This window comes from Melanotaenia boesemani, chromosome 11 (genome assembly GCF_017639745.1).
Source record: "Melanotaenia boesemani isolate fMelBoe1 chromosome 11, fMelBoe1.pri, whole genome shotgun sequence".
In the NCBI taxonomy this organism is placed as follows: domain Eukaryota; kingdom Metazoa; phylum Chordata; class Actinopteri; order Atheriniformes; family Melanotaeniidae; genus Melanotaenia; species Melanotaenia boesemani.
In genome coordinates, this window is record NC_055692.1 from 37,412,704 (window position 1) to 37,433,919 (window position 21,216).

At 43.8% G+C, this 21,216-nt stretch overlaps 1 long non-coding RNA gene across 1 annotated transcript; it reads right to left on the reverse strand.

Annotated features, from left to right (window-relative positions):
- Window positions 1-61: 61 nt before the first annotated feature.
- On the reverse strand, window positions 62-10,289 carry LOC121649393. The gene is made up of 3 exons (XR_006012114.1): window positions 10,278-10,289; window positions 5,959-5,962; window positions 62-134 (listed from the first exon to the last, which is right to left on the reverse strand). It is a non-coding gene; the product is annotated as an uncharacterized LOC121649393 (long non-coding RNA).
- Window positions 10,290-21,216: the final 10,927 nt, after the last annotated feature.

The following is a 21,216-nucleotide window of genomic DNA, read 5'->3' on the forward strand; positions in this document are numbered from 1 at the left end:
CATTCGGTGCAGCTGTGTGAGATTGCAGAACAGCTTGCCATTTGGGAATTGGAACTTTTTGTACTTTGATTGTGTGAAGTACTTTTTTTCCCCTAATTTATTCTCATTAGTCCATCACAGATGCATTCGTATATCTTTTTGATGCCCTGTGTGGGACTTCTGTAGCATTTTGAATCTGGATTGTGGTTTGGGATTTACTTCCTTCTGCCCTAGTTTTGCTTCTGTTGTTAGCTTAAGTGAGCTTTTTGTTTTCTTACAGTTTCAATTATGTTTGTTATCAGAAGTGCTCTAGTGGCTTTTTACCTGTTACAGGACACTTTAAGTTGAATTTTGTTTTCTTTTAATGAGCCTTTGGTTCCAGTCAGAGTTTGTTTTATTTTTAACGGATACTTTATGTTACCCTTCTGATCTTTTGTTGGTTTTAAAAAATATTGGAGGTTTTGGGTTTAACTTTTGGTTTATTGTAGATAAATTTACTTACATTTTATGTATCCTTCTCTGACTCATTTTAGGTACGACCCCCTGAATACCCCTAGCAGGGGTTGTAACAAGCAGGATCCTGGTCCAGTAGTACTGATCCTGAAATTCTGTCCAGTAGAATCCTAAACTTTTCTCCAAAAGGATCATTAACTTTAGTCCAGCAGCATCCTGATCTTCATCCCAGCAGAATCTTGAAATTTATTGGAGTAGGATTCTGAACTTTAGTCCAGCAGGATCCTGAACTTTAGTCCAGCAGTCCTGTTTATCCTACACTGCAAAAAAAAAAAAAAAAACTTTTAATTTGGTAAAACTGGAAAATATAAATGGTTGACATTTAAGTCAATAATGTTAATAAGCACAACAAAAGAAGCAAGTCGCGTGCTCAAAAACAATTAGGTGAGTTGTTGTTTAAGTTGGGGTTCAATACAAAGGACAACAGTTATGCTAACTCTCATTTACAGTGCATCCGGAAAGTATTCACAGCGCTTCACTTTTTCCATGCACAGCCATTTTCAGATCTCTCCAGAGATGTTCAATCGGATTCAAGTCTGGTCTCTGGCTGGGCCGCTCCAGGACATTCACAGAGTGGTTCTGAAGCCACTCCTTTGAGATCTTGGCTGGGTGCTTTGGGTCATTGTCTTGCTGAAAAATAAACCGTCGCCCCAGTCTGAGATCTCGAGCGCTCTGGAACAGGTTTTCATCCAGGATGTCTCTGTATATTTCTGCAGTCATCTTTCCTTCTATCCTGACTAGTCTGCCAGTTCCTGCTGCTGAAAAACATCCCCATAGCATGATGCTGCCACCACCATGCTTCACTGTAGGGATGGTATTGGCCTGGTGATGAGCGGTGCCTGGTTTCCTCCAAACATGACGCCTGGCATTCATACCAAAGAGTTCAAGCTTTGTCTCATCAGACCAGAGAATTTTGTTTCTCATGGTCTGAGAGTCATTCAGGTGCCTTTTGGCAAACTCAAGACGGGCTGCCATGTGCCTTTTACTAAGGAGTGGCTTTCGTCTTGCCACTCTACCATACAGTCCTGATTGGTGGATTGCTGCAGAGATGGTGGTCCTTCTGGAAGGTTCTCCTCTCTCCACAGAGGAACGCTGAAGCTCTGCCAGAGTGACCATTGGGTTCTTGGTCACCTCCCTGACTAAGGCCCTTCTCCCCCGATTGCTCAGTGTAGGCGGCCGGCCAGCTCTAGGAAGAGTCCCGGTGGTTCCAAATGTCTTCCATTTACGAATGATGGAGGCCACTGTGCTGATTGGGACCTTCAAAGCAGCAGAAATTTTTCTGTATCCTTCCCCAGATTTGTGCCTCAAGACAATCCTGTCTCGGAGGTCTACAGACAATTCCTTCGACTTCATGCTTGGTGTTTGTGCTCTGACATGCATGGTCAGCTGTGGGACCTTATATAGACAGGTGTGTGCCTTTCCAAATCATGTCCAATCAACTGAATTTACCACAGGTGGACTCCAATTAAGCTGTAGAAACATCTCAAGGCTTATCAGTGGGAACAGGATGCACCTGAGCTCAATTTTGAGCTCCATGGCAAAGGCTGTGAATACTTATGTAAATGTGATTTCTTCGTTTTCCATTTTTAATAAATTCAAAAAATCTCAAAAAAACTTTTTTCACCTTGTCATAATGGGGTATTGTGTGTAGAATTTTGAGGTAAGAGCTTAATTTAATATAATTTGGAATGAAGCTGTAACATAATAAAATGTGGAAAAAGTGAAGCGCTGTGAATACTTTCCGGATGCACTGTATTTGTTGTGAACTGCAGGAAAGCCAACTTTCGCAATTTTCACTTGAAGTTTCGTTGTTGCTGTGCTGCCTCAAGCTGGAGTTCACACAGGTTAGTTTTAGCCAACATTTAAATCAGTTAAAATAGTACAGGGATTGTAGAGGTGTGTTGTGCAGTATGTTGTAGATTAATGGAGAAGGCAACACATTTGAAACATTTAAACCCAAACAGCTTTTCAGTCATTAGCAAAAGCTAGCAGAGAACTAATGCTAGCGGCGCTGCATGCTTGAGTTAGCTGCTAGCTTGTCTGGGCCGTTCAAACAGGACTGACATGTTATCTTCTGACTGGTTGGTATTGTGTTAATTCACGCTCGCTAACTTGTTTTCGCAGCATTAGCTGACATTTCAAGTAATCTTTGTATTGGCGGTGTTACTACACAATGGTACGAACACTCATGCTCCGTCTCTGCTCCAGGACCGCAGCAGGTGAGCAGGTTGGTGTGACAGTCGGGACGGAGATCTGAGGAGGCCACAGATTGCGACTTGATCCACTGTGTAGTAAGTTTTTACCTGCCTCTCCAGTCAGTTCTCTACTGTCTGCTGGTATCAGATCAAATGACTGTGTGTTAAGATTGAGATTTCATAAGTCAACGTTAAACTGTGATTATCTGCGCAGGTGGAGGATCTCAGATAATTGACGTGTGAGTGTGTGAAGGTAGGCTACAGTTATTTTGCTCTCAGTTTAAATAATCTCTAATGCATTAATCAGCCGTAATATCAGCATACATTGTGCACATTTATGATGATATGTTCAATGATAAAAAGAGGCAACAATAAGTTAATACGAACAGAGCTCAAACGAACACAGTGCCTTAGCATGGTGACCAAGTTTTGATAAATAGTATACTGGATCTACACCAGTACAACGTGTCCTCACATATTTTAGCCGGGCCTCAGTTTCTCAGCTCCAGCAGCTAGAATTTTACTCTACTACAGTCTCACACCCTTCATTAATATAAACGTCAACCTCAAAGCTCTCTGTCATCACACTGGCTTGGCCCTGAACATCACACAGGGACAACATGCTTGTGGGACACTTTATTGAGTTGTTTATTAATTTTTACATCATGCTTAGTTCAATAAATCCCTATATGCCACTGCCATTTAAGTTTTAAAATAACAAGATGTAATTTATATCAGAGTTAATATAATCATATTAGTGTAGTAGCAGGATAGACCAATTAACCTGTATCAAATATTGTGTTGATTATAAAATACCTGGAGATTACGGCTTGTCTGTTGATTAAAAAAGGTGAAATATTTCCATGTATGGCCCACTCTGGGTTAGATTAGAAGTCCATCGATGATTGTATTCTCCTGGTTGTACTGAATCGCTGTTTAAAAACTGACTGCTCTATTGTAGGCTGACTGCTGACTTTCTTAACCTAGACTGTAGATTGTTGACTACTGACCTTAATTAGTATACGTTAATAGTAATTTGTCTTTACTGCATCAAAATGTATGAAAAATGAAAATGGGAGCGAATATTGCTGGTCTTCTCAACCCAAGGGTCCAGTCTACTGCTGATAACATGTTTGAAATTTCTGCTGACTGCTTTGCTAATCCCCAGCAAATTGTCATGTTTGTTTTTCAGAATAAAATGAAGCCGGTGCAGGTTCACCACGCCGTCGACGCTGTTCTGCTGAAACATTATCGACTGCATCGGAGGTTCAACCTGGCCTTGCATCCACAGAGAATGCTGTTGCACTTTTAGAACCAATAGTGCTTTCAAATCACACCACAAGTGTGTTGTCCATTCGTGGGGTGCAGGTTTGAAACCAGCTGCCTCAGTAGTTTTACTGGACATACATCACAGAATCATAAAAACCACGAGTTGAGAGATTTTCAGACCAGTCAGAGTAGTTAGTTATTTTCAGTCTAATGACACAGACCAGCCATGTCATGTTGACTCTCAAGCTGGATTTCCATTGACAGGTCGTCCTAGCTTGAATTCCAAAGAAAAAGGTCAACCCGATTGTGTACAGAATACAGACTCCGACATACTTATGCACAGATTAGCTTCCCTTTTTTGCTGTATGCAGTGTCTGCCTCCCTCTGGTTTAGATCCTGCCGTCTCGCCGGAGTGCTCAGCTGTTTTTAAACAGGTGTCACTTTCTGACACCTCAAGGCTCCTAAGACTCTATTGGGCAAGGAGGACAGCTCCTTAACAGCCTGGATCAAGAGGTGAATTCTAGATGTAGTAATTTAATAACTCTAAATATTATGAATATAAAAAGGAATTTTGCCGCATGCACAGCTGTAATAACTTTGGTAGCAATTGTTACAAAGTTGAGTGAGCCTTGTAGTGACAAAGCCTCAAAAAAATAAATGGATGAATATCTAAGAGACTGACACAATAGCCCTTACCGACTGTAGGAACCTTTTGCAGTTCCTATAACCTTTTCAGGAACCAGGCCATTTTTTCCCACATTCTGACGTATAGGAACTAAAGGTAAAAGCCCTCAGCTCTTAGAACCATTTTAGCTCCTAGTCCGAGAGTGTTTTCGGGGTTCCATAGGAACCCTCATGATGGAGGTGTTTGGTGATTGGTAGCTCCGCCTCTTGGCAGATTTCCACTTCTTGTGTCCTCGCCATATTTAAAAAAACACGGTTGCAGATAAGGACAACATCAACAACAACAGAGCTTGCGATAAATGGACCAACGAGGAGGTCGAAGCTCTTCTGACCGTCTATGCCACAGACGATTTTCAGAGAGGTTTTAAAGTTTACGTAGAAAACTCACACAAAACTACAAATAAATTAAGAACCAAGACAACCAGAGTGGGACGAACTGAAAAACCAGAAAATTCAACACCTTGGACCACCAACCTGCCTACTCAGGCAATGCCACAGCAAAGGACTCCTGGACGGGGCTTCTGGAGGCGGTCATCCGCAGTAAAAACACACTCAGAGGAGTTTGAAGGTTAGTAAACAGGACAAGAAGCATTAAAGCTTCTGTATAGATCTAAGAATTGGTCTCAGGTAGGCTACCATTCAGATAGCTGAGCTGATCTACTTCACCTGTTTCCATCTTTTTTGTAAATCTGGTTCTGATCCACGTTTACTTCATCAGAGATGGAGACAAACAGCATCCTGGATGCTCCTGTTGCCACAAGCATCCATCAGGTAAATAAAACAGATTTAATTCACATAAAACTCTCTCCTCTTGATTTAATGGAGAAAATAAAGTTAAATGTAAACAGACCATGTGCGCATATACAGATACTGGTTTAAATGGAAAAAGGAAGCTGATGGACCCACACAGAACTGGTTGTAACAGCAGGATCAGTCATTTCAACTGGACTTCAACTTTTTTAATCTTTAATTCCAGTTTAAATGACTGCTATTACAACTTGTGCGCTCCTGGAGGATGGAGAATTTTACACTATATATTATAATGTAAGGTTGGCTTTATTAGCATCCTTCATGTTTATAACTTGTTTTTTATTCTAATTTATTAGAATTTATTTTGTGAATTTATCTATTCAGCAGCTACCAGAACCAGCATCAACCATCATCAGCAGCACCAGCCAACTGCCAGCAGCCTCTGCCATCCCTGGACCTGGTAAAAAAAAAAGATCCTACTGCATTGTACAGGCATATTAAGTGTCACTATATTACAATTCAAAGTATTTTATTATAGCTGCTGTGGGTTAAGTATCTGTCTCCACACTCTTCTGGCTGCTGTGCAGGACCAGCTGTTAGATGCTGAACAGCAAAGCGATGCAGCTTCAACATACTGCAGGTCTTCCAGGAACAGAGCGAGCGGCTGGACAGGCAGAACTGAAGCCTGCAGAGATGTGATGGAGGGTCTCTGGGTGTACTGGACAGGATGGCAGGAAAGCCAACGTGATATGATCATCATATACACACATGTAAATAGTTATTTCTGCACGGCTTTATTCACTATAAAAAAAATGACTTTGTAAAGAGTCTGAAGTTTTCAGTTTTGTCAGTTTGATTTGGTTTGGCTACATCTATAAAATATTAGTTAATAGAAATAATAAGTAGTTATTAACCAATAATATGTATGAAATATTAAATAATCCATCTTTGCTCGCTACGTTTAAAGTCTTTATCCTGGGCTGTGCGTTACATTCCAGTTTATCAGCGTTTTAAAACGCAGCACATCTCAGGATGAAGTTCATCATGTTTAACGAAGGTCTGGCTTCATAGAAAAGTCCACACCTGTAAACACCTCACCACCTTTCTACATGTTAACCCTCATATGCTGCTAATTCTGTTTGACGATGTCCTCATAATTCTTTTAAACCATAAATCCGTCACCAGCAACCCTCCAGTGACGGATTCCTCCTCCACCTTCTACTGATGATTCCATGATGCACACAAAGCTGAACACATGATGCATTTTCTCTTTAAATGTGTACATCATGTATACATGTATGTTCTGTCTGCCCAAATTCCACAACATGATGCTTCTTATGAAAAGGTGTAAAGTGATTAGTTGGAAGGCAGGAGGTAAAACATCCAGGCTGCAGCATCTGCAGCAGGTGGTTGTGTTCATCCTCTCCAGTGCAGCTTCAGGCGGTGACAGATGTATTGAAGTGTCTCCAAGGACATACAGAAATTCTCTATCTACTGCTCATTCTAACACTGGGAACAACCTTTTCCCACCATCATCAGCTTTGCTCCAGACCAGCCGGACGGTGAGGAGTGTTGCTCAATTAGCCGCAGCAACGTCTGAAACAGAACACGAGTTACAATAAACCTGCCGTCTGAAATTTCCACTTATTGTAATCTGCTCAACACAGACAGTAGAAAACCGTCTGACATGTTTACTCATACGACACGTATGCAATCGCTGCATGTTTAATAAGTGAAACTTACATGTCGTCTCCTCTGTCTGTGGCGCTCTGCTCTCATTTCTTCCTCTATGAAACAAAGAAATATGGCTGCCGCTGGATACTTCATCTCCCAACTCTCTCTATGTGCATTTCCAGCCTCAACATTAGACGCTTGGTTGGGCTCAGCCCGAAAGGGTGACGTGGGCCCCCCTCCCGTGGGCTCACCACCCGCAAGAGGGGCCATAGGGGTCGGGTGCAGTGTGAGCTGGGCGGCTGCCAGAGGCAGGGACCCTGGCGGTCTGACCCTCGGCTACAGAAGCTAGCTCTAGGGACGTGGAATGTCACCTCTCTGGCGGGGAAGGAGCCCGAGCTGGTGCGTGAGGTTGAGCGGTTCCGGCTAGATAAAGTTGGACTCACCTCGACGCACGGCTTGGGCTCTGGAACCACTATCTTTGAGAGGGGCTGGACCCTCTTCCATTCAGGACTTGCTCCCGGTGAGATGCACCGAGCAGGTGTGGGCATGCTCATTGCCCCCGACTCGGCACCTGTACGTTGGGGTTTACCCCGGTGGACGAAAGGGTAGCCTCCATCCGCCTTCAGGTGGGGGGACGGGTTCTGACAATTGATTGTGCTTATGCACCAAATAGCAGTTCAGAGTACCCACCCTTTTTGGAGTCCTTGGAGGGGGTGTTGGAGAGAACTCCTTCACTCACTCGTTCTGCTGGAGGACTTCAATGCACATGTGGGCAATGACAGCGAGACCTGGAGGGGCGTGATTGGGTGGAACGGCCCCCCCGATCTAAATCCGAGTGGTGTTTTGTTATTGGACTTCTGTGCTCGTCATGGACTGTCCATAACAAACACCTTGTTCAGGCATAAGAGTGTCCACATGTGCAGCTGGCACCAGGACACTCTAGGCCGCAGTTCGATGATTGACTTTGCAGTCGTATACTTGGACTTGCGGCCGCATGTTCTGGACATTTGGGTGAAGAGAGGGGCAGAGCTGATCACCACCTGGTGGTGAATTGACTCAGATGGTGGGGGAGGATGCCGGTCAGGGACTACTGCAGAATTGCCCTTGCGGTATCGTACTACTGCAGCATCGTACTAATGCGGCATCGTACTACTGCGGCATCGTACTACTGAAGCATCGTACTACTGCAGCATCGCACTACTGCAACATCGTACTACTGCAGCATCGTACTACTGTGGCATTGCACTACAGTGGCATCGTACTACTGCAGCATTGCACTACTGCAGCATCGCACTACTGCGGCATCGTACTACTGCGGCATCGTACTACTGCGGCATCGTAATACTGCGGCATCGTACTACTGCGGCATCGCACTACTGCGGCATCGTAATACTGCGGCATCGTACTACTGCGGTATCGCACTCACGGCATCGGAATACTGCGGTATCGCAATCGCTGCAGCGTACTACTACGACATTGTACTACTGCAGTATCGTACTAGTGCGGTTTCGCACTACTGCGGTATCGCACTACTACGGTATCGCACTCCTGTGGCATTGCAGTAGCATCGCAGTATAGCAGTATTACACTCACGGCAGAGTACTACTGCAGCATCGTACTACTGCAGCATCGTACTACTGCGGCATCGTACTACAGCGGCATTGTACTACTGCGGCGTTGTACTCAGGGCATGGTACTCAGGGCATTGTACTACGGCAGTATCGCAATCGGAGCAGCGTACTACTGCGGCATAGTACTACTGCGGAATCGCACTACTGCGGTATCGCACTACTGGAGCATCATACTACTGCAGCATCGTACTACTGCAGTATCGCACTACTGCAGCATCGTACTACTGCAGCATCGTACTACTGTGGTATCGCAATCGCGGTAGCATACTACTGCAGCATCGCACAACTGCAGCATCGTCCTACTGTGGTATCGCACTACTGCGGTATTGCACTACTCGAGCATCGTACTACTGTGGCATCGTTCTACTGCAGCATCATACTGCTGCGGCATCGCACTACTGCGGCATCATACTACTGCAGCATCGCACTACTGCGGCATTGCACTACTGCATCATCGCACTACTGCAGCATCGCACTTCCAGCATCGCACTACTGCAGCATCGCACTCGCAGCATCGTACTGCTGCGGCATCGCACTCACGGCATCGTACTACTGCGTCATCGTATTCTCGGCATCGTACTACTGCAGCATCGCACTACTGCAGCATCCCACTACTGCATCATCGCACTACTGCAGCATCGCACTTCCAGCATCGCACTACTGCAGCATCGCACTCGCAGCATCGTACTACTGCGGCATCGCACTCACTGCATCGTACTACTGCGGCATCGTATTCTCGGCATCGTACTACTGCGGCATCGTACTAATGTGGTATTGCACTACTGCAGCATCCCACTACTGCATCATTGCACTACTGTAGCATCACACTCGCAGCGTCGTACTACTTTTTTTTTTTTTTTTTTTTTTTTTTTTTTAACCTGTCTTGTCCAGCATCGTTGCAAACAGAATGATTGTCTGGCTGCCGTCTGGTGCTGGGCAATTTTACTCTATCAAGCAGGGATTTATACTACATGTATAAAGTCCCTCTTGATGACATGAAAAACTTTATTAAATCAGACTCTTAATGCTGGACTCGACCGGAGGGGACAAAGAGAGAGAGAGAGAGACAAGAAAGTAGAGAGAAGAGGGAGGGGAGAGAGAGGGACAGAAAGGGTGTGGGGAGTGCGGGTGGGGACTTGAAACATCATACAGAAGACCATGTAATCCATACTACTTACAACATATATAGCTAAGATCATCCTAGCCAGTAGGTCATTACACAGCTAGTTGGTAATAGTAACAATAATAATTAAAGCTGCAAGCAGCGTTGGAGGCCCTCGCACCTCTGGCGCCGCTTCGGCCTATTGCACCGCCCCCTCAGCCAGCAACCTTCCTCCGTAAGCACGGCCGCTTTTCCCCACAGCCATATGCCCATTCTTCCAGAGTTTATCTCCATCAAGAGGTGATTTTCATCATGACAGGATCAACTTGCACCTCAGCCTTTCCAGTGATGACATCTGAAGCATTCATGACTTTGTTTCTTACAAACTGTGTTGAATTCCCACAAACTGGAGCATGATTTCATCAAGAGAAAAATTCCACGTGGCCACTAGGTGGTGGTAAAGTTGTTTTAATGTAGGACCATGTTCAGGTTGGAACTCTAATGAGAACAGGAAAATATTAGCTCAACTGGTCAACTGACAGCAGGGTTAGTGCCACTTCCTGTATAATGGCGAATGATTTAAACAATCACAGAAAGCCATTTTAATCATGATGCTGTAAGACGTCAGTCATATTTTCAACCATGAGTTCATGAAGGATGATATTAATGAGTTAGAATTAGTTATACAGATGATAAAGGTTAAAATGGTGGGACTTCCTTTTCCCAGGGTGCGGGGCTATGGTGTTGAGAACATAAGGACATGAAGAGGCATTTTTGTTTGTTCTGTCATGTTACATAAATATGCCACATTTTATCATGTCGTTCAAAGCAGTGGTTGGAGCTGATAGATTAAATATTTATAGGGGGCGCTATAGAGCCACATAACCAGCATATGTGTATTTGAATCAGTTCCAGGTCTGACCACTGTCCTCCCTGCCGAGTTTGGTGGAGATCAGGAGTACATTGGGTCAGTTACAAGTACTTCCTGTTTCATGGCGGTGGACGCCATTCGCCATGTTTTGCTTGAGGAACGAACTTGAGTTTTGTTTTCTGTAATATCATGAAAGGGTTTGATCTGATCTCAAGCACTTCTGAGTGTGTGAGGTTAATCCCTGACGAGAGGGAACCCGCTGCAGGAAAAAGGCACTTCCTGTTTCAATTGGGCGGGGCTTAGGTCAAGACCAGAAGTAGTTACATGTATCTGTTAAGGAGCAGACTCTGATCTATCAGTGCAAGTGTGATGCTGATTGCATGAAAATTGAGGGATTTACACTGAATAATGATGTCATGGCATCTTATCCAACCTTGTCATGGCGCCACGGTCTCGCCATGCAGCGTTGAGCAATGTCCAGATGACATCATCTGGACATGTAGATGTGGTCGGCATGGAACTGAAGTGAAACATGTGCAGTTTGGTACAAAATGAGTGTTGTATGTCAGAAATAATGGATTCCATGCTTGATGGCGAAACATCAAAACTTGATGAGGCGCCGCCGATGAACGCCACCTCCTATTAGAAAATTTTCAATAACTTTTGACCACGCATGCCTCTGGAGTGTTCAGACTGAGTTTGAGGTAAATACAATAAAATCTGTAGGAGGAGTTCGTTCAAATGCAAGGCAAAGAAACATGCAAAAATGACCCCAGAAATGACAATTTTTTCAAAATGGCCGACTTCCTGTTGAAGTTATCATATAGGTCCAAGAGGCTTTTTTGTACATCCTCCCAAGTTCTATCAATATACTGGATTTCAGCCATATCGCTCAATGTAGTGGGCAGATATGATCAATTAAATATTTGTAGGGGGCGCTATAGAGCCGTATTACAATTTTTGCAGCATATGTCAACGTGGCTGAGTTCCCGGTGTGACCGCGGTCCTCTCTGCCGAGTTTGGTGGAGATCAACGTTACAATGGGTCAGTTACAAGTACTTCCTGTTTGATGGCGTTGGACCACTATTTGCCAAGGTTACGTTTGGCAAAGGAACTTGAGATTTTTATTGTGGTATCATGAAAGGGTTTGACGTGTTGTGAAGCACTTTCAAGTGCGTAAGTTTAATTTCTGAGGAGATGGACCCCGGCGTCTGACAAAAAGCACTTCCAGTTGAAAGTGGGCGGGGCTTAGGGCTAGTCTGGAATTGGTCATAAGGATCTGTTCAGGGCCGGATCCTGATTAATCTCTGCAAGTCTGATGGGGATTGGATGAGAATTGAGGGATTTATAGCGATTTATGATGTCATGGCGTCTTATCGAAGTTCGCCATGGTGCCACGGTCTCGCCCTGCAGCGTCAAGCAACAGTTTTCACCAGATATCATCACCAACTTGTTTTCTGCTGTCTGACCCAGTTTGGACCTAGTTGTGTCCAAAACGTTAGATAAGGGGGTCTTCGAGTAAAAACCATGACTTCCTGTCGCCAGGGGGCGTGGCCAATTCATAACCCAAACATTGACATGTAGATGTGTTCAGGATGGGAATGGTATCATACATGGCCATTTTGGTTCAGATACATTGTTTTATGTGGAAGTTATATCACTTTCGTTCTTCACGGCGAGACGTCAAACTTTGAGGCCCCGCCCCCTCCATGCCCTTTCTCCTATTAGAAAACTTTCAATAACTTTTAAAGACACATGCGTTCTGGACATTCTGAGCTGTTTTGGTAGCGGTACGATGAAATCTCTAGGAGGAGATAGATTTTGAAAATGTCAGTAAAACGCCAAAATGGCGAATTTGACCCAAAATGGCCGACTTCCTGTTGGTTTTCGGGCTTTGCTTCAAGAGGATTTTTTGTTTGCCTGAGCATTTAGAATATGTGTAGCGATTTTCATAAAGATTGATGACGTGCAGTGGCGGGGCATCATAAATAGGTGGCGCTCTCGTTCAATTTTGCCCGAACAGTCCCGAGCACCCCAAAATACGTAAATTTACACATTCCTTTGGGGGGGTACGCAAAATTAGGCGCGTTTTCGCGCATGTTTAACTCCCCTAAAATGCGATTTACTTTTAAGGAGAAAAATAATAAGAAGAATACGGAAAAAACGGAGCAATTACAACAGGCCTTCGCACCGCCTTCGGTGCTCGGGCCTAATAATAAGAGTAAGAGTAATAATAATAATAAGAACAGAAATAATAAAAGAAAAGAAAAAAAGATATGATAATAGATATAAGTGAAACTGCTGTATTCAAGAACACGCGCAGAGAAACCTGTGTGGATGTGTTGGAGAACTCTGCCACACGGCGACGCAAAGACTGTGTGGAGACGTTCAGGAAGGAGTGACCATGCAGAGTGATCATGCAGATGCCACCTCACTTGAACAGAGGCCAGAGTCAGGCCAGCGGTCCCGAGACCCAGGCCACCAGCCCCCCCGCAGGCAACAGATCCCGACCGGTCCACAGAGACGACCACTCGCCCGCCCAGGAAGGCAGCAGCAGGAGACCCCAGCAGGAGCCGCCCCGCGGACACAGGGCACCGGCCCCGGCGGGCCGAGGCCAGCAGTCCCCGACCCCCCCGGGCACCGGCCGCCCGGGACAGACGGGGCAGAGGGCCCGGGCCCAGGAGCACAGGGACACCCCCCTCCCCCACAGGCCGAGGGCCAGCACGCCACCCGGGGGGACCCGGCCCGCCCAGACGGCCACCACCAGAGGCCAGCCCCACACCCCAGCGCTACTGCAGCATCGTACTACTGCAGCATCGCACTACTGCAGCATCGCACTTCCAGCATCGCACTACTGTGGCATCGTACTACTGCAGCATCGTACTACTGCAGCATCGCACTACTGCAGCATCGCACTCGCAGCATCGCACTACTGTGTTATCGTACTACTGCAGCATTGGGACAATCAAACTTGTACCGGACCTTTTTTTACATCTTTCATTTGGTCAAATTAGTCTAAACTAGGACACTCATAGACTGTCACTCTGTGTCTTTCTTTGAGTCTTGCTTTTTGTTTTAGTATGCTCAATATGCAGAAATTTTTTTTAGAAAAGGTTTTCTGCTCACCTTTCCTTAGACCGGTCTGAAATTGTCTGAAGAACGACTCCTCCAACCGACTCTGATGGCCCTAAATGGGGCGCGGTCTCAGAGTCAACCAATCTGGGTCACAGCACCAAATTGTTAGAACTTGATTCTTTTATTGTAAGTGTGAGAACAAAAAGAGAAGAGAGACTCTCTGTCATGAGGACTGGCCTGCATTGCCTGCAGCTCAAGCAATCAGGCTCATTTGCTCCACCTGGGTCTCATCAGCGCTCACTCCCCTCACCTGTTCATCACCCTATATAATCCCTCCTCAATGTCTGCTTCCCTGCCAGATGGTCATTTGCCTTGCCTGTTATTCTGTAGTTAATCTTGTCTTGTTCTAGATCCCTGTCGCTGACCTCGCTGCCACTCACGGACCCCCGATTGCCTGATCCCTGCCGGACTATCCTGACCTCTGCCTACCTGGATTTGACCCTGCTGCCTCTCACGGACTCCCGATTGCCTGCTCCCTGCCGGACTATCCTGACTCTGCCTACCTGGATTAGACCTTTTTTCTGGACCGACCTCCGCTATCTGCCTAGCCCCTCTTCCTGGACCTGGTTGCTACACCTGTCGTCCGTTAGCTGCTTTGTTGCATCTATTAAAACTGTTAACTCATCACCGTGTGGGCTGAATTTCCGGGTCTTCCTGAAACGATCATTACACTCTCTTAATTATTCAGCAAAGATTTATTCTCATTTGGGTCACAGGTAAAGCCATGCAGCGCTGGGCTCAGAGGACTGGTCATCCTGCTGAACCCCGAACACTGGATGTGATCATATTTTATCTTCTTAGGCCTGGAGACCTATCGTAAGATGGGATGGCTTGACACGCAACTGATTGAAATTAGCCAGTTATCATAGACGTGAGCAGGCCACCCACTGTTCATGCAGAAGATGAGGATGTGCTGTTCACTGTGTGTGAATGTTGAATTTAGTCTAATGCAACAGACCTGGCTGATAACTGATGATTCTTAATTACATCTGGTTCTTGCTTACAGACATGGACAAAAATGATGGTACGCCTAGAAAAGACTGAAAATAATGTGACCAAAGGGACGTGTTAATCCAAGGTGTGTCCACTAATTAGCATCACAGGTGTCTACAGTCTTGTAACCAGTCAGTGGGCCTATATATAGGCTGCAGGTAGTCACTGTGCTGTTTGGTGACATGGTGTGTACCACACTCAGCATGGACCAGAGGAAGCAAAGGAAAGAGTTGTCTCAGGAGATTAGAAAGAAAATTATAGACCAGCATGTTGAAGGTAAAGGCTATAAGACCATCTCCAAGCAGCTTGGTGTTCCTGTGGCTACAGCTGTACATATTATTCAGAAATGTAAGATCCATGGGACTGTAGCCAACCTCCCTGGACGTGGCCGTAGGAGGAAAACTGATGACAAATCAAAGAGACGGATAATACGAACGGTAACAAAAGAGCCCAGAAACACTTCTAAAGAGATTAAAGGTGAGCTTCAAGCTGAAGGAACATCAGTGTCAGATCGCACCATCCGTCCTTGTTTGAGCCAAAGTGGACTTAATGGAGACGACCAAGGAGGAACCATTGTTAAAAACAAACCATAAAAAAGACAAACTACATGCTGACAAGCCACAAAGCTTCTGGGAGAATGTCCTATGGACAGATGAGACACAAATGGAACTTTTTACCAAGACACATCAGCTCTATGTTTCCAGATGGAAAAATGAAGCATATGAAGAAAAGAACACCATCCCTACTGTGGAACATGGAGGAGGCTCTGTTATGTTCTGGGCTGCTTTGCTGCATCTGGTACAGGGTGTCTTGAATCTGTACAGGTACAATAAAATCTCAAGACTATCAAGGGATTCTAGAGAGAAATGTGCTGGCCAGTGTCAGAAAGCTTGGTCTCAGTCGCAGGTCATGGGTCTTACAACAGGACAATGACCCAAAACACAGCTAAAAACACCAAGAATGGCTAAGAGGAAAACATGGACTATTCTAAAGTGTGTGCAGAATTATCAGGCAAATGAGTATTTTGATCACATCATCCTCTTTATGCATGTTGTTCTACTCCAACCGGTACAGGCTTGAAAGCCTACTACCAATTAAGCATATCAGGTGATGTGCAGCTCTGTAATGAGAAGGGGTGTGGTCTAATGACATCAACACCCTATATCAGGAGTGCATAATTATTAAGCAACTTCCATTTCTTTGGCAAAATGGGTCCGAAGAGAGATTTGACGGACTCTGAAAAGTCAAAAATAGTGAGATGTCTTGCAGAGGGATGCAGCACTCTTAAAATTGCCAAGCTTTTGAGGCGTGATCATCGAACAATCAAGCGTTTCATTCAAAATAGTCAACAGGGTCGCAAGAAGCGTGTTGAACAAACAAGGCGCAAAATAACTGCCCATGAACTGAGGAAAATCATTGGCCACCAGTTTTGCCATATTTCAGAGCTGCAACATCACTGGAGTGCCAAGAAGCACAAGGTGTGCAATACTCAGGGACATGGCCAAGGTAAAGAAGGCTGAAAAACGACCACCACTGAACAAGACACACAAGATAAAACGTCAAGACTGGGCCAAGAAATATCATAAGACTGATTTTTCTAAGGTTTTATGGATTGATGAAATGAGAGTGAGTCTTGATGGGCCAGATGAGCTTGTGGGACCTTTTCGGGTTGAGGATGGAGTCAAGCTCAACTCCCAGTCCTACTGCCAGTTTCTGGAAGACACCTTCTTCAAGCAGTGGTACAGGAAGAAGTCAGCATCGTTCAAGAAAAACATGATTTTCATGCAGGACAATGCTCCATCACACGCATCCAAGTACTCCACTGCGTGGCTGGCCAGAAAAGGTCTAAAAGAAGGAAAAATAATGACATGGCCTCCTTGTTCACCTGATCTTAACCCCATAGAGAACCTGTGGTCCCTCATCAAATGAGAGATCTACAGGGAGGGAAAACAGTACACCTCTCTGAACAGGGTCTGGGAGGCTGTGGTTGCTGCTGCACGCAATGTTGATCGTGAACAGATCAAGACACTGACAGAATCTATGGATGGCAGGCTTTTGAGTGTCCTCGCAAAGAAAGGTGGTTATACTGGTCACTGATTTGTTTTTGTTTTGTTTTTGAATGCCAGAAATGTATATTTGTAAATTTTGAGTTGTTATATTAGTTTCCCTGGTGAAAATAAATAAGTGAAATGGGTATATATTTGGTTTTTGTTAAGTTGCCTAATAATTATGCACAGTAATAGTCACCTGCACACACAGATATCCTCCTAAGATACTAAAACTAAAAAAGCCCCACTCCAACTTCCAAAAATATTCAGCTTTGATATTTATGAGTCTTTTGTGTTCATTGAGAACATAGTTGTTGTTCTATAATAAAATTAATCCTCAAAAATACAACTTGCCTAATAATTCTGCACAGCCTATAAAGTGGCTTCTATGAGCCCTGACCTAAATCCTATTGAGCATCTTTGGGAGCTGAAGCATGGCGTCTGGAAAAGACTCCTTCAAACCTGAGACAACTGGAGCAGTTTGCTTATGAGGAGTGGATCAAAATACCTGCTGAGAGGTGCAGAAGTCTCATTGACAGTTACAGGAATCGTTGGATTGCAGTGGTTGCCTCAAAAGGTTGTACAACAACATATTAAATTAAGGGCACCATCATTTTTGTCCAGGCCTGTTTCATGAGTTTATTTTTTTAAATAATTCTGTTGAAACATGGTTGAAAAGCAACGTCTGACTTTCATTGGTTAAATTTCATAGAATTTTTATTTATTATTACTTTTGTCAGATTCAAGTTATTTCTGTGACCATTGTGTGTTTTTCTTTCATTAAGCGAAGGGTACCAACAATTTGCCCAAGTGTGTACATCATTCTATGTATATCTAACTGATGGCTTTCAGTTACATCACAGTCTTGCTTATCGGTCACCATGTGCTGGATGTTCTAAGCTGAAGGACACAGCCAAAAGAGTTCTATTAAAACACAAGTTATAAACATTTGCAACACAGCTCACACAGGTCAGAATATAACCAACTATTACAAATGTTCAGGATCCTACTTCAATAAATTTCAGGTTCCTTCTGGACCACAGTTCTGGATTCTGCTGGACTTGGGTTCATGATCCCCCTGGTCTAAATGTAAGGATCTTCTCATCCATGTTCAAACAAAACTTCCAAATGCAGAGATTTGAAATCTCTGTTTTTAGTGAATCTGTGTTTCTGTAATGATGACCAGCATATGCTGTGTTTAATGTGTAGCCAGCGTTCATTATTTTTATATCAGCTGCTTTCATTTACATTTTACACAGAGACTCAACTTTTCAGTAATTGAGGTCCTTATTATTCCTGACTTAAAACATTTAAAACGTAATATTGTGTATTAAATTTAAATTAAAACCTAACTCGCATATATTTAGGCCCAAGCATCGAAGGCCTGTTGTAATTGCTCTGTTTCTTCTTCTTCTTCCTCTTCTTCTTCTTCATTTTAGGGGGACCCGAACATGCTTGAACGCCCCCCCACAAGGGAATGCGTAAATTTACGTATTTTGGGGTGCTCAGGACTGTTCGGGCAACTTTGAACGAGAGCGCCACCTATTTATGATGCCCTGCCACTGCACGTCATCAATCTTTATAAAATGTGTTACACATATTCTAAATGCTCGGGTGAACAAAAAATCCTCTTGGAGCAACGGCCTAAAACCAACAGGAAGTCGGCCATTTTGGGTCAAAGTCACCATTTTGGCATTTTACTGACATAGTTTAAAATCTATCTCCTCCTAGAGATTTTATCGTACCGCCACCAAAATGGCTCAGGATGTTCAGAAGGCATGTGTCTTTAAAAGTTATCAAAAGTTTTCTAATAGGAGAAAGGGCATGGAGGGGGTGGGGCCTCAAAGTTTGACGTCTCGCCATGAAAAACTAAAGTGATATAACTTCCACATAAAACAATATATCTGAACCAAAATGGCCATGTATGATGCCAGTCCCATCCTGAATACAACTACATGTCAATATTTGGGTTATGAATTGGCCACGCCCCCGGGCGACAGGAAGTTACGGTTTTTACTCGAAAACACATTTCTCTGATGTTTTGGACACAACCAGGTCCAAACTGGGTCAGACAGCAAAAAACAAGTTGGTGATGATATCCAGTGAAAACAGTTGCTCTACGCTGCAGGGCGAGACCGTGGCGCCATGGCGATCTTCGATAAGACGCCATGACATCATAAATCAGTATAAATCCCTCAATTCTCTCCCAATCCCCATCAGACTCGCAGGGATTAATCAGGGTTTGGCCCTGAACAGATCCATATGACCACTTTTGGTCTTGGCCTAAGCCCCGCCCACTTTCAACAGGAAGTGCTTTTTTCAGACGCCAGGGTTCATCTCCTCAGGAATGAAACTTACACACTTGAAATTGCTTCACAACAGGTCAAACCCTTTCATTATACTCCAATAAAAATCTCAAGTTCCTTCGACAAATGTAACCATGGCGAATAGTGGTCTGACACCATCAAACAAGAAGTACTTGTAACTGACCCATTGTAACGTTGATCTCCACCAAACTCACCAGGGAGGACCGCGGTCAGGCCGGGAACTCAGCCACATTGACATATGCTGGAAAAATTGCAATATGGCTCTATAGCGCCCCCTACAAATATTTAATTGATCATAACCACCCACTCCATTGACCGATATGGCTGAAATCCAGTATATTGATAGAACTTGGAAGGATGTACAAAAAAGCCTCTTGGACCTATATGATAACTTCAACAGAAGTTTTGAAAAAAGTGTCATTTTTGGGGTCATTTTTGCATGTTTCTTTGCCCTGCATTTAAACAAACTACTCCTACAGATTTTATGGTATTTACCTCAAACTCAGTCTGAACACTCCAGAGGCATGTGTGGTCAAAAGTTATCAAAAATTTTCTAATAGGAGGTGGCGTTCAGCGGCGGCACCTCATCAAGTTTTGATGTTTCGCCATCAAGCACAGAATCCATTATTTCTGACATACAACACTCATTCTGTACCAAACTGCACATGTTTCACTTCAGTTCTATGGGGACTAGTGCTGGGCGATATGACGATACATATCGCGGGGACGATAGAAAAGTGTCTATCGTGCCATTTCTCTTCTATCATTTCTATCGTTTCAAACCTAATTTTATCAATTATTACAACAAATATATCATTAAACAGGCTGCGACGATTTTATTAACGTTGTCTTGTCACTACGCATACTCTAAGTTTATATAAGTGAAAATAAAGAAGAATAAAAAAAGATTTTTTGCAAAGAAACTCCGTCTGGTGGTTTTGCGACATGACGCTGCTTTACGTCTTTGATTCTCGCGCGGGTTTGAAAAATGCTTTACGTTAATCATGAGTGCTGAACGATGGACGCGGAACAGGTTGATGTTTCATGCCCGGAGTCGCAGATAGAGACAGCTACGCAGGCAGCCCAAGAAGAAGCACTTTTACCCAAAAGAGGGGGTACGTCTGTGATTTGGTTACATTTTGGGTTCAAGAAGTCCGACACGGATCAGAAGACGGCCATATGCAAACTATGCCAAAAGACTATTCCTGCGCCCGATGCCAACACAACAAACCTCATCTATCACCTTAAGAAGGTCCACGAAAAAGAATACATGACAATCCAAAAAATCCGAGCTAAACCAAGTGGAACAGCGGGGGCAAGTTGCGAAAAGAAAAACTATAGCCAGCCGAAGATAAAGCAGTCTTTCGCACAAGGTACGCCATATGAGAAGGCGTCCCAGCGCCATAAACAAATCACATGTGCCATCTCGCGTTACACCTGTAAAGGCATGGCTCCCGTGTATTTAGCTCTTATTTATTTTTATGTACATAATTTTTATTTCCACTCTTATATAGTTTTTCAGTCTTAATGTTATATGTTCAGTTGGCTTGTTCATATCTTTATGGTTCATATTTATCTATTTATATGTAGGCACCGTCAAATCACAACAAATTCCTTGTAATGAAAGTTACTTGGCAATAAATCTGATTCTGATTCTGATTCTGATTCTGATATAGTTGAGAAGGACAGCTTTCGAGACCTTAAATTAATTAATTAAATAGTGTTTATTTTGACAGTTGAGTTTATATAACTGTATGATTTTGAAAAAAATGTGAAGGCCACAGCTGTTTTCATTTGATACATTTATATTGCTGCACTAAAATGTATGTTTCTCATTTGTGACAGTACAGTTAAATGTCACTTCAAAATAAAGCTGGAGAAAAGTAAGCAATGAAATTTTTGTCAAACTTTTCAGAGAATAACTGAAAACATACTTTATTGTGGTATATCGTGATATATATCGTTATTGTGATATAAAATAATCCATATCGTGATATATGATTTTTTCCATATCGCCCAGCACTAATGGGGACCACATCTAAAAG